The sequence below is a fragment of the Cervus elaphus genome, chromosome 19 (genome assembly GCF_910594005.1).
Source record: "Cervus elaphus chromosome 19, mCerEla1.1, whole genome shotgun sequence".
Classification (NCBI taxonomy): domain Eukaryota; kingdom Metazoa; phylum Chordata; class Mammalia; order Artiodactyla; family Cervidae; genus Cervus; species Cervus elaphus.
Genome location: NC_057833.1, coordinates 582,826 through 597,699, shown reverse-complemented (window position 1 = coordinate 597,699; position 14,874 = coordinate 582,826).

The window sequence follows — 14,874 nt, the reverse complement described above, 5'->3', positions numbered from 1 at the left end:
CACATATGACTCTCATCTAATTTCAACGCAACTCAGAAAAGTGATTATTATAAACTCAAAAGCACAGAGGAAGAGAACGATGCTCAGGAAATTTAAGTAACTTGCCAAATTTTACAGATTTGTTAGCCTTCTCTCTACCTTCTATAATGAGAATATGAATGGACAAGAAATGACAAGACGAGAAATTTTAAAATACACAGGATGAGGATTCAGAAACCTAGGACAGAAGTATCCTCATCCCATTAGGACCTGAACAAATAATATTCTCATCAACACCATGTGCTATCTCTATTTGGAAAACAACATATAAACAACAACATAAAATCTTTTATCCATTAACAACGTATCTCTGACGTCATTTTTGTGGATGCCTCTGGTTACTATTCTAAGTAGTAGATTAAGGGGGTAAAGGGTAAACCTGAAAAAAAAAAATCTCTTTGAGAAAAAGTTTAAATTCTATGGAGGAATTTTTAAAACAAACTTTGTCAAACGTAAGAGGTAGAAAATATTTCCTAGTATCAATACATCACAATGAAGTGAAGTGAAAATCACTCACTTGAGTCTGATTCTTTGTGACCCCATGAACTGGAGTCTGCCAGGCTCCCCTTCTATGGAATTAGGCAAGAATACTGGAGTGGGTTGCCATTTCCTTCTCTAGGGAATCTTCCTGACCCAGAAATCAAACCCAGATCTCTTGCATTATAAAGGTAGATTCTTTACCATCTGAGCCACCAGGGAAGCCCCAATATATCATAAAGGCTATTTTAGTCTACCATTTAATTGCTTTTTAAAAATTAATTTTAGCATAATCAAATAATCAACAAATAAATCTCAGGAATCATTCTGGCACCTTACTGTATTCACAAGTAGTTTGTAATGTAAAATATACTACATTTTTAAGTAACGTTGAAAGCTAGCAGTTGAAAATACGTAGAAAGACTAATGGAGAAATTAAACAATTCTTACTTAAGTAAGTTCTTCAAAATCCATTTATATACATACAGGTAATACACACTTTTAATGTCTTTCAAACTGCAGGTGGCGGCAACACTTCACAGTATCCACTCTGCTAAGCTACACCAGATTTATAGAAGCACAAATGTCTACTGAATATTCACTCTGTTCATCCCGTAATCTGGAAAAGAAAATGTGCTACTTTTGTATGTGGAAGGGTGAAATTTGATGTTATTCTTCCTATCAAGCAAGAAACAGACTATTAGGGTTGTGGTATACACAACATAAATGTTCAGTAATTACTATTTTTGATCACCAAACCAAATACAATTTCACAATTTTGATCAATTCAGTGAATGTACATAATCTTATTTTTCCAAGAAAATTGAGTAACAGTGTATTATCAAATAACGAATTATAGGCATCCCTAAAGATTAAGCATATAATTAAAAAGAGATCCTAAAATCTGATTTGCTATTTCTCACTTAAGAGAACTAAAATTATTCAGAATCACGCAGGAAATCTCTTCACTGTGGTCATTCGTATGTTGCACCATGATCATCTTCACAGATAATATATAGGCAAAGCCATGGCACACACATGGAGTCAAACACTTCCAGAATTGCTGATTCCAGGTCGTCAAGCAAGGGTGAGTAGTTCTGATCATGAAGAAGAACAGCCCACCATTTAAAATAGGTTTAAGATGATACAATGACAGGAATTAAAAAACTGTAATTAATATTTTATAAAGAATGGTGACAGGAAGAGGAGCAAAAGTAAGGGAAATACAATGTAAAATATAGAGAATCAACTGTATCCTGTATTGGTCATTTTCAATTCAGGCTGAATGTTCAGTGTGGAAAGATTTTTTAAAGTACCAATGCAGAGGCCTCATTTATGATCATTGAAGACACAATTCCTAGAAGAATTCCTGGGCCACTGTACTCTTTGTTACCAGTATTTCCAGTAATATAAATGCTCACCTATTACTGCAAACGATTTCATATTCAGTGTTGACAAAGTAACAAAAGATTTATTTTTAAGTCCAGATCCCAAATTTAGCATTCAAAATTTCAGTAATTTGGCTCTGATTTTCTTTATAAACTTCCTGGCAGTCTAAGCCCTTTATATCACAAGCCCACTCATGTCCCTTGGGGATCCTTATGCAGATCCTCAGCCTACCATCTTTAACCCATATTTCCAAAGTACCGACTGACTGCAAAATCATGATGACAATAGTGGTATCATCTGTCCCTGGTGACTCAGTGGTAAAGACTGACCCTACCAATGCAGCAGATGCAGGTTCGATCCCTGGGTTGGGAAGAAACTTGAAGGAGTAAATGGCAACCCTCTCCAGTATTCTTGCCTGAGAAATCCCATGGACAGAGAAGCCTGGCGGGCTATAGTCCATGGGGTCACAAATAGTTAGACACAATTTGGTGACTAAACAACAGTAACACCTATACAGTTGTAGAATTCTTTAGAGCATTTTAAAGAACTTCCACAGAAAGCCTCAATAGAAAACCAAGAGTTTCAATTGTGTAATTTGTACATGACCAGGTACAATCTCCATACATTGAAGTTATAGAAAGTGAGAAGTAGAAAAACGACTTTTTTTCTACTTCATGTCTACAAGTCTTTTCATCATCAGTTCAGTTCAGTTCAGTCGGTCAGTCGTGTCTGACTCTTTGTGACCCCATCAATCGCAGCATGCCAGGCCTCCCTGTCCATCACCAACTCCCGGAGTTTACTCAAACTCATGTCCATTGAGTCAGTGATGCCATCCAGCCATCTCATCCTCTGTCGTCCCCTTCTCCTCCTGCCCCCAATCCCTCCCAGCATCAGGGTATTTTCCAATTTCATCATAGTTGACATAAAAGACTATTAATAAATATGTGAAATGCTCAATGATGATGAATAAATTAATAAATTATGTTTCACACATCACATAGTATTCTCTTTTCTTAAAATTAGATTGTAATTTAGATTAAAATAGAATACATAGATATGTGGTTAGACACAGGACTGGAAAATGTCAGTTTTTATTCCAGTCCCAAAGAAAGGCAATGCCAAAGAATGTTCAAATGACCACACAATTGTACTCATTTCACATGCTAGCAAGGTAATGCTCAAAATCCTGCAAGACAGGCTTCAACAGTATGTAAACCGAGACCTTCCAGATGTGCAAGCTGGATTTAGAAAAGGCAGAGGAAACAGAGATCAAATTGCCAACATCCGTTGGATCACAGAAAAAGCAAGAGAGTTCCAGAAAAATATCTACTTCTGGTTCACTGACTACACTAAAGCCTTTGACTGTGTGGATCACAAAAAACTGTGGAAAATTCTTTTTTTTTTTTTTTTTGTTTTTTTTTCCTTTGGAAAATTCTTAAAGAGATGAGAATACCAGACCACCTGACCTGGCTTCTGAGATACCTTTATGCAGATCAAGGACCAACAGAACCACAAATGGGACAATGGACAGGTTCCAAATTGGGAAAGGAGTACGTCAAGGCTATATATTGTCACCCTGCTTATTTAACTTACATGCAGAGTATATCATGAGAAACTAGGCTAGGCTGGAGGAAGCACAGCTGGAATCAAGATTGCCAGGAGAATATCAACAACCTCAGATATGCAGATGACACCACCCTGATGGCAAAAAGCAGAGAGGAACTAAAGAGCCTCTTGATGAAAGTGAAAGAGGAGAGTGAAAAAGCTGGTTTAAAACTCAACAATCCAAAAAACTAAGAGCATGGCATTTGGTCCCATCAGTTCATGGCAAATAGATGGGAAAACAATGAAAACAGTGACAGATTTTATTTTCCTGGACTCCAAAATCACTGCAGACAGCAACTGCAGCCACAAAATTAAAAGACACTTGCTCCTTGGAAGAAAAGCTATGACCAACCTAGACAGGATATTAAAAAGCATACATTACTTTGCCAACAAAGGTCCATATAGTCAAAGCTATATGGTTTTAGCAGTAGTCATGTATGGATGTAAGAGTTGGACCATAAAGAAGGTTGAGTGCTAAAGAAGTGATGTTTTTGAAATGTGGTGTTGGAGAAGACAATAGAGAATCCCTTGGACTACAAGGAGATCAAACCAGTCAATCTTAAAGGAGATCAATCCTGAATATTCACTAGAAGGCCTGATGCTGAAGTTCCAATACTTTGGCCATGTGTTGAAAAGAGCTGACTCATTGGAAAAGACCCTGATGCTGGGAAGACTGCAGGCAGGAGGAGAAGGGGATGACAGAGGATGAGATGGTTGGATGGCATCACCGACTCAACGGACATGAATTTGAGCAAGCTCCAGGAGTTGGTGAAGGGCAGGGAAGCTTGGTGTGCTGCGGTTCATGGGGTCGCAAAGAGTCAGACATGAGTGAGCCACTGAGCAGCAACAACAAATGGATAGACAAGAAAGAAAATAAGTGCATCGTAGGAGGTAAAGGGAAATCAAGTTACTTGGCAGCAGTATGCAGAATTACGATCACTTTTTGTAAAATTGAAAATAATTACATGTGGATTGTGTATAAAAAAGAAAGAGAAGAGAGAAAAATACAAAATGTTAAATTTTCTATTTGCTCTAGCAGAAGCAGGAGCATGCAATTATAAAAGTAATATAAAACGCTTTTGGATATATCTTTAAAAGCACAACAAGCAGAATATTATTCTATATTATAGACCTATGTCAATTCTAAAATGAATTGTTTTCTCGACTTTTTTGTATCTAGGAGTCCCCCTGTAAATCAGATCTTGTCAATGAAGCATAGCTAGAAGTCTTTTAGGGCTTCTGGTAAATTATCTGCTGTTCTGTTAACAAGGGCAAATGTGACTGACTATTTTTCAGCCTACTTCTTCCTTTTTGGAATAAGATACGATGCCTAGAAATATTGCAGCAATCTTAATGAGTCAACAAGTCAATAGTCTAAGGATGGCAACTCAGATACTAGAAAGAAAATAGGTCTTTAATGATATGATGTAACTCTTATACTATCTATCTCTAAAATTCTTCAGTGAGATCATTATTGGGCTTATGAGATCATTTATTGCTTAAGGCACAAATATTTAGGTAGACTATAACAGGAAATTGAAAATATTGCTATATGATATGTCCATTTAGAAAAATTAAAATATAATTTGAAGTCACTCACAAACAGACCTTTAGACACACACAAAAAAAACAAGAAATTTTGGAAGAGTAAAAATTTCTGTTTTACAAAACACAAGTAGAACACAAATTAAGACAAAGGGGAAATAAGTTGCAACATAAAAGAAGACAAAGATAGTACTTATTTACAGTAAGGAAAGATCTTCTGCCAATATATGAGTCAATTAAAAAAACATACAGGCAAAACAATGAACATACAATTCATTTAAAAGAAAATATTAGTGGGAGTAAAAACAATCATATTCAGTCTATTAAAGAACAGAATCAGATTATAGAAGATTCAAAAGTTTAAATTATCCATTGTTATCAAATGCTCCAGAAAGTAGCACTTTTCATATACTCTCAGTGAAACAGCAAATTAATATTAATCAGGAGGAAAATTTGGTACCAAGTGAAAAAAAATTTAAATGTAGGTATTAGTTAAGCAAGCAGTTTTGTTTTCTTGGAATTTATTCTATAGATGTTCTAAATAACTGCAAAAGATTTCAAAGATATATGTACCATGGTGCTAACTGCAAAACTGCCTTAATATTCACAATAAAATAAATGGAGACATTCTAACCATTCATCAATGATATATTGGCTAATAAATATTTGTTCACAAGTAAAATGGAGTTTTCTCAAAATTACAAAGATTGATAGCCATTTACATATAAGACAGGAGACTGAAACAGGAGATAGGGAGGGAGGATGGAAAATATCTTTAATATAGAAAGTAGAGGAAAAGTTACTTTGCAAAAGTATGCAAAACTATGATTGATCTTTTGGTAAAAAAAAAATATTGCATATACACTATAAAGGATATTCTTAAATTTAAAAATCTAGAAGAATATATTCCAAAATTTTAAAGTGATTAGTTTAGAGTTGGGTTAGGCATAAGAATGGAATAAATTATTATTTTATAAATTTTTGAAATGCTTGAACAACAAACATCTTCCATATCTACACACACAGCACCCTCATATAAAATGGTTAAAATGAAACTAGCTTGAAAAACAATTATCCAGATCTGCCCATAAGGGAACATGTGTGACTTTTTTTTTTAAAATAAAATTAAGGAAAGTAATGACTTTTTTCTTTATGACTACTTCCAATCTTTTCAACTGTGTTCCAAACGAGTCCATCTGTTATGCATTCCTATTTATTCCATTGATTTTTTTTTTTGTCAGCTTATACACATGTACCAGGTTTTTGTGCTTTACGATACTACCCAACATTTTAAAATTCCACTCTGTTAATATTTCCCTTACCATAATTCAGTAGCAATCAGATTTGACATAGCATCAATGGACATGAATATTCAGCATGGGAAAGAATAAATATCCTTCTGTCAAAATACTTAATAGGACAAAATTCACACTCTGAAATCAGTTGGTATCTAATTTATAATTAATACACACTATAGTCTTTTTAATACCAGCTTATTTTTTGCCCATACAAAAATGCAGTCAGAAGATAAACTGAGAAAGGAAGTCCATCCCTTACCAGACTGGTTTTGAGGTGCTAATGATGCATCAGAGTGAAGACGTTTGGGAGGTGCTATCAGGAGACAGCTTTAGCTCACAGGTTTTCATTCAGGAATTGAAGCCATGAGTGCATGATTTAACCCACTAAAAATATACTGTATAAAAAGAGAAAAGTGTCAAAAATGGAAGGAAGCCTTCAGATGCTATACTCCGCAAAGGACAGAATAGAACTGCCTAGACACTAGCAGGACAGACAACAGGGTATGATGATAAAGAAATTAAGAGAGAGGACATTTCTATGAGGTGTGTAGTATTTAACCATGCTCAATGCTACAGTGAGTTAAAATGTTACAGTGAATTTAGTTATTTTCTTTGGATTTAGGCTTTCAAATATTATTAGGCCTTAGAGAAATAGTATTATGTGAAATTTGTTAGGGGTCCTAATTTAGTGCATTTGAACATGATGAAAAAAAGATATAGAGAAAGTGAAATTAAAATTTTAAAAAATTCAATGTAATAAAAATGACTTGGAATTCATAGAGCAAATAATAGCAATCACAAAGATCTATAAGAAGATGGCAATGTCAGGTCTTCAGTGGCCAGGAAGTATTTTATTATGCTGCAGAAATATTATAAAAATTATATAAGCAAGGCCCAGAGAATAATACATCAAAAATAATACACCAAAAACAGGTGAATAAATCTATTATTCTTATAAGAGTGAGGTAGTTCTTCCAGAATCAAGAGCATAAACATTTGGTTAATCAGAGCTAAAAGGCTGAGCTCAAATATTATTTTAGGGAGTGACAGTAAAAGACAAGGAATAATGAAGAATTATGATTTCCAACTCTTCAGTGAATTGCTCAGTGAACAATTACATGTATCGTTCACATGTAAATCCAGACCTTGTGGTTCCATATTAGAGTTTTAAAAAACACATCAATTAAAGTCAGTAGATCAAATTTTAATTACTAGAACCTAATTATACAATTAGATAGCAATTCTGAAAAGACATGTGGCCTGGAGTTCTACATATTGCTTTTATATTAAAATTATGCTTATTGGTCATGAAAAAGGAAGAAATTATTTCTTCTTGTGTATTCACAACTACCAATGATGAACTAGTCACCAAATGTTATGAATTCTGTCTTCTTTTTACCTCTTACTTCTCTCTCTCCATCTCCTTTCTACTGGCACTATCTTATTTCTGAACCTGCTCACTTATATTCCTGGCACAAAGCTCTCCTCCCTACAATCTATTCTCTATATAACTGAGACTGATTTCTTAAAGCAAGTGATTCAAAGGGTCTCTTTCAGTTCAAAACAACTAAAAGTAAAAACTTATCTCTCCTTTCTCCTAAATCTCTAAGAAAATTATAGGAAATGAAGAAACAAACAAACAAAAAAATCCAGCAAAAGGCAGCCCAGTATATATGAATAGTTTATAATGGAGAAAAGGGATGTACCTGGATCACAGACAGCGGTGTCTGTGATGCCAGGCGCGAGTAGGAAGAATGTTTAAAGAAAGCTAATTGAAAGTCTGTCTACTGAGATATTAATGTGGTCTAGGACTCCACACCAACTCACCCTAACCTCTTCCTTTTCTCCCCACACACTGAGCACGGAAGCCCAAAATTGTACTCCCAGGCATCCAAATAGCTCTTAAAGAATTTAATTAACAGTATGAGCATAAGGTTTCTAATGATGCTGGAATTGCCTTCACTGCTACAGAGTAAAGATCTCAAGATCTCCCCTTTTTAGCATCCAAAGAGTGGTTTCCCCATCTACTCATCCTAAAGATAACAAGCACTGTTCATACCTGAGCTCATACCAAGTCCTATCGCTGGGAGAGAGCTAGCAGAGAATCAGCTGTAAAAGAGCAGAGGGAAATGGTAACAGTCACCCGTCTTCTATTCTTTAATATGAATGAACTAAGGGCCACCAAATATATGGGAAACAGAAAATCAAATAAATAAATTACTGACCAAAAAGAAACAAATGGAAGTAAAGAACAGAGAACTCTTAAAAACAAAACTCCAGTATATATTGAGGAATTTGAAAAATTAGTATATCCATTGAAGAAGAACAGGCTCTTACAAACAAAAGATCTCTTGGAAAATAGCATATTACTACATTCCTGGGACCCCTGTGATTTAGTATCATAATCTGAAAAAAATATGAATTTTCCACTTAAGAGTCTGAGCTCCTATCCCAGCAAATATTTATTGGAATTACTACTAAGGAGCATAATTAACGAATTTTAAAGAGCAAATCTTTTCCATCTCAGATGAAGGAAAATAATAGCAATAAAGGTGCCATTAACCAAAAAAAAGAAAAAAAAACATGCAAAGACATGCAGATTATACATAACCAAAATGTACCATCATTTCTGAAAATTTTGTTTATATGTACTAAATGAATGTGAGGAGCTTTCCAGGTGGCACAGAGGTAAAGAATCTGCCTGCCAATGCAGAAGACCTAAGATCCACAGGTTCGATCCCTGGGTCAGGAAGACCCACTGGAGTTGGAAATAGCAAGCCACTCCAGTATTTCTGCCTGGAAAATCCTATGGACAGAGGAGCCTGGTGGACTACAATCCTTTGGGTCACAAAGAATCAGACACATTCTTGTCTGACACACTTTGGAAAAAATTATGAGACATATTTGCAAAAAAAAAAAAGGTTCAGTTTTGTTCTGTGCTATTTCATAGATCATAAAAGAATAAAATAATAAATGCATAATCCATATAAATAACCCACATAAGCAACTGACAAACTGCTAGTTTTTCTCTTAGATTTTAATGTTATTATTTCTGAAACAAATGTCAAATCCAACAAATAAGTATAAAAATGTTTTCAGCCTACAGGAAATGAGTATATTCTCTCCTTACCCTACAGTCATTTTAATAGCCATTGTTAATGAACTATGCATCTATTACATGAGTCAAATGTATAAAAGCATTACTGTACTTCTTTATATTATAGTTAATATACATTTTCAAAAATGAATACTAGGAATAAAATATAACAGATAAAAACCATGCATTAATGATAAGAAGGGGTGTGATGTGTGCGTACATATTGCTGACTTATGCTGTTGTACGGAAGTAGCTAATACAGCAATGTAAACAACTACACTCCAAAAAAAAAAAGAACTTGGGAGTTGTCAGAGTACAGCCACTTAGAATATTACTTAAACACTGTTATTTTATAAGCTGAAATATCTCTTGGATCTATCAAGTGAGCCTGGGATGACATAATGAGACTGTACCTGTAATGTATTTATAATGGCAGGGGAAAAAAAAATAAGATAAAAGAAAAGGAAAGAAAAAAACTGAAGGGAAAAAGAAGACATATGGTGATTGACTCTCAAATAAATACAATACTACAATGTCTTATGACTATTGTGGGAAGTAAAACAATTTTATTCTTGATATGTACATTGAAGTACCCATTATAAATGGGTTAGAGAATCATTTATCCCAATAAAATAGGGTTTACTTGTACATTCACTAGGTATTCCAAACAAAGCTAGTGGAGGTGATGGAGTTCCAGCTGAGCTATTTCAAATCCTAAAAGATGATGCTGTTAAAATGCTGCACTCAATATGCCAGCAAATGTGGAAAACTCAGCAATGGGCACAGGACTGGAAAAGCTCAGTATTCATTCCAATCCCAAAGAAAGGTAATGACAAAGAATGATCAAACTACTGTACAACTGTGCTCATTTCACGTGCTAGCAAGGTCATGCTCAAAATCCTTTAAGCTAGGCTTCAACAGTACGTGAACTGAGAAATTCCAGATACACAGCGGGATTCAGAAAAGGCAGAGGAATCAAAGATTAAATTGCCAACACCTGTTGAATCATAGAAAAAGCAATGGAACTCCAAAAAAACATCTGCTTCATTGACTACTCTACAGCTTTTGACTGTATGGATCACTAAAAAACTGTGGAAAATTATTAAAGAGATGGGAATACCAGACCACCTGACCTGCCTAAGCAATAGCTAGAACCAGACATGGTAAAACAGACTGGCTCCAAATTGGGAAAGGAGTACTTAAAGGCTGGATATTGTCAACCTGCTTATTTAACTTATATGTAGACTACATCACACAAGAGGCTAGGCTGATGACTCACAACTGGAATCAAAATTGCTGGAGGAAATATCAACAACCTCAGATATGCAGATGATACACTCTAATGGAAGAAAGTGAAGAGGAACTAAACAGCTTCTTGATGAGGGTGAAAGAGGAGAGTGAAAAACTGGCTTAAAACTCAACGTTCAAATAATGAAGATCATGGCATCTGGTCCAAACACTCAATGGAAAATAGATGGGGAAAAGTAGAGACAGGGATAGATTTTATTTCCTTGGGCTCCAAAATCACTGCAGATGGTGATTGCAGCCATGAAATTAAAAGACACTTACTCCTTGGAAGGAAAGTTATGACCAACCTAGATAGCATATTAAAAAGCAGAGATATTACTTTGTCAACAAAGGTCTGTCTAGTCAAGGCTATGGTTTTTCCAGTGGTCATGTATGGATGTGAGAGTTGGACTATAAAGAAAGCTGAGTGCCAAAGAATTGATGCTTTTGAATTGTGGTGCAGGAGAAGACTCTTGAGAGTCCCTAGACAGCAAGGAGATCAAACCAGTCAATCCTAAAGGAAATCAACCCTGAATATTCATTGGAATAACTGTGCTAAAGCTCCAATATTTTGGCCACCTGATGAGAAGAGCCAACTAATTGGAACAGACCTTGATGCTGGGGAAGACTGATGGCAGGATGAGAAGGAGGTGACAGAGGATGAAGTGGTTGGATGGCATCACTGACTCAATGCACTTGAGTTTGAGCAAACTCTGGGAGATAGTGAAGGACAGGAGACCCTGGCGTTCTGCAGTTCATGGGGTCACAAAGAGTTGGACACAACTTAGTGACTGAAAAACAGCAATGTACATTTGTGAATGTAAAAAAATTTTACATGGGTTTATCACTCAATGCCTTTTGCCAGTTGTAGCTTCCAGAGAATGTAAAATATAAATTATTTTGCAGGATGCAATCTTTCAATGTAGTGAACAGCAAATGGGACACTGGGTGAGGGATGCGGAGGCACCAAATATCATTACATTAATGGCAGATTTCAGTTCCTGCCATTCATAAATTTGTGGGCAATTAAACAAACAAACAAACAGACCTGCATATCTATTAGCCTCACAGGGCAGGAAGCAGTGAAATCTCACTGTTAAGAAGTTAAAACATCATAATGAAACTTTTCAAGCTGAATGTTGAAGCAAAAAACTAAAAATATTTAGACTTTACATAATCTCAAGCATCACCCTTTATTCAGTTATGATCTAAGCACATCTGTTTTCCCACAGTTATTTATATATTTGTCTCCACTCTAGCACATTTTCATATTTTTCTGCCCATCCAAACAGGCCTGTCATCTTTTAATGCCAAAACTGCATTTGCCTCAAAAGTCTTTTCCAATTTTTATTCAGTCGATGTTATTTTCTCCATTCTCTCAGTGTCAAAATAAAACATTATTAGAGAAGTTAGCCTTTTCATACTATTCATGGGAGTCTCAAGGCAAGAATGCTAAGGTGGTCTGCCTTTCTCTCCTCAGTGGGCCACGTTTCGTCAGAGCTCCCACCTGACCTGTCCTTCCCGGGTGGTCCTCCATGGCATGGCTCATAGTGTCACTGAGTTAGGCAAGGCTGCTGTCCATACGATCAGTCTGGTTCTCTGGATTGTGGTTTTCATTCTGTCTGCCCTTTGACGGATAAGAATAAGAGGTTTGTGGAAGATTCCTGATGGAAGAGACTAGCTATGTGGAATACTGAGTACTGCTCTGATTGACAAGGCCATGCTCAGTAAATCTTTAATCCACTTTTCTGTTGACGGGTGGGGCTGTGCTCCCTTCCTGTAGTTTGGCCTGAGACCAAGCTACGGTGGGTTAATGGCCACAGTGGCACCCTCCTCCAAAAGGACTTATGCCAGCAAGCCACAGCTCAGGACTGTTGTAGTCAGTGCCCCTGACCTGTTGGATCATAGAAAGAGCAAGAGAACAAGCAAAAAAAACCAAAAAACAAAAACCCACATCTATTTCTGTTTCACTGACTACAACAAAGCCTTTAACTGTGTGGATCACAACAAACTGTGGAAAATCTCTTTAAGAGATGGGACTACCAGACCACTTTACCTGCCTCCTGCAAAACCTGTATGCAGGCCAAGAAGCAACTGTTAGACATGGAACAATGGACCAGTTCCAAATTGGGAAATGAGTATGTCAAGGCTGTATATTGCCATCATGCATATTTAACCTCAATGCAGAGTATATCATGTGAAATGCCAGGCTGGATGATGCACAAGCTGGAATCAAGACTGCCAGGAGAAATAACAACAACCTCAGATATGCAGATGACACCACACTTATGGCAGAAAGCAAAGAGGAACTAAAGAGCCTCTTGATGAAAGTGAAAGAGGAGAGTGGAAAAGTCGGCTTAAAACACAACATTCAAAAAATGAAGCTCATGGCATCCAGTCTCATCAGTTCATGGCAAATAGATGGGGAAACAATGGAAACAGTGACAGGTTTTATTTTTGGGGGTTCCAAAATCACTGTAGATGGTGACTTCAGCCATAAAATTAAAAGACATTTACTGCTTGGAAGAAAAACTATGACAAACCTAGACATCATATTAAAAAGCTGAGACATTATTTTGCCAACAAAGGTCCATATAGTCAAAGCTTGTGAGAGTTGGATCATAAAGAAGGCTGAGCCCTGAAGAATTGATGCTTTTGGACTGTGGTGTTGAAGACTCCTGAGAGTCCCTTGGACTTGAAGGAGATCAAACTAGTCAATCTTAAAGGAAATCGATCCTAATATTCATTGGAAAAACTAATGCTGAAGCTCCAATACTTTGGCCACCTGATGTGTAGAGCTCATTCATTGGAGAAGACCCTGGTGCTGGGAAAGACTGAAGGCAGGAAAAGAAGGGGATGGCAGAGGACGAGATGGTTGATGGCATCACCGACTCAATGGACATGAGTTTGAGCAAGCTCCGGGAGATGGTGATGGACAGGGAGGCCTGGCGAGCTGCCATCCATGGGGTCGCAAGGAGTCGGACACGAGTGAGTGACTGAACAGCAACCATGGAAGTCAGCATGTTCTATTGGACATGACAGCTATTTGTCTTCTATTTATAAGTCACATTTTTATTTTTAAATTTTTCATTTTTTAATTTCTCTTCATTGGATGTATAGTGACATAGAAGATTATGTTAGTTTCAGGTGTGTTACATATTAGTTTGTTACTCATACACATTGCCAGTTTATCGCCAAGATGATCTAGTAAACATCACTCATCTTACAAAGTCACTGGAATGTTACTGACTACATTCCCTCTGCTTTGCATTCTGCCCCTATGACTTGTTTATAGCTGGAAGCTGTGCCTACTTACCTCCTGACCCTCTCTGGCCCTCCCTTCTCACAGCTACCAGCTTGTCCTCTATATCTGTGTGCTCATTTCTGCTTTTGTTTTCAGATTCTACATATAAGTGAAACCACATGGTCCTTATATTTCTAGTCTCACTTATTTCACTTAGTATAATAGCTTCTAGGTCCATCAGTGTTGTCACAAATGACAAGATTTCTTTTTTTATGGTTAATGTTTCATCGTATAAATATGCCCAATTCATCCATCAGTGGACATTTAAGTTGCTTCCATGTCTTGGCTATTATAAAAATGTTGCAATGATCATAGAGTGCATGTTTTTTGATTTAGTGTTTTCATTTTATTTCAAATATCCAGAAGTAGAATTGCTAGATTGAACAAAGTTCTATCTTTCATTTTCTGAAGAATCTCCATATGCTTTCCATAACAGCTATACCAATTTACAATTCCACCAATAGTGCCTGAGGGACTTCTTTTCTCCACCTCCTCACCAATAAGTTTTGTCCTATATTTTTGAAAATAACCATTCTAACAGGTGTGAGGTGATATCTCATTGCAGTTTAAATTGACATTTCCTTGATGATTAGCAATGCTGAACTTCTTTTCATGTATCTGTTGGTCATCTGTATGCCTTCCTCAGAAAAAAGGCTATTCAGGTCTTCTGCTCATTTTTAAAATCAGATTGGGGTTTTTTTATATTAAAATATATGAGTTCTTTATATATTTTGGATATTAACCCCTGATCAGATATATCATTTGTAAATATATTCTCCATTTAGTAGGTTGACTTCCATTTTATTGAAGATTTCCTCCTCTGGCAAAGACTT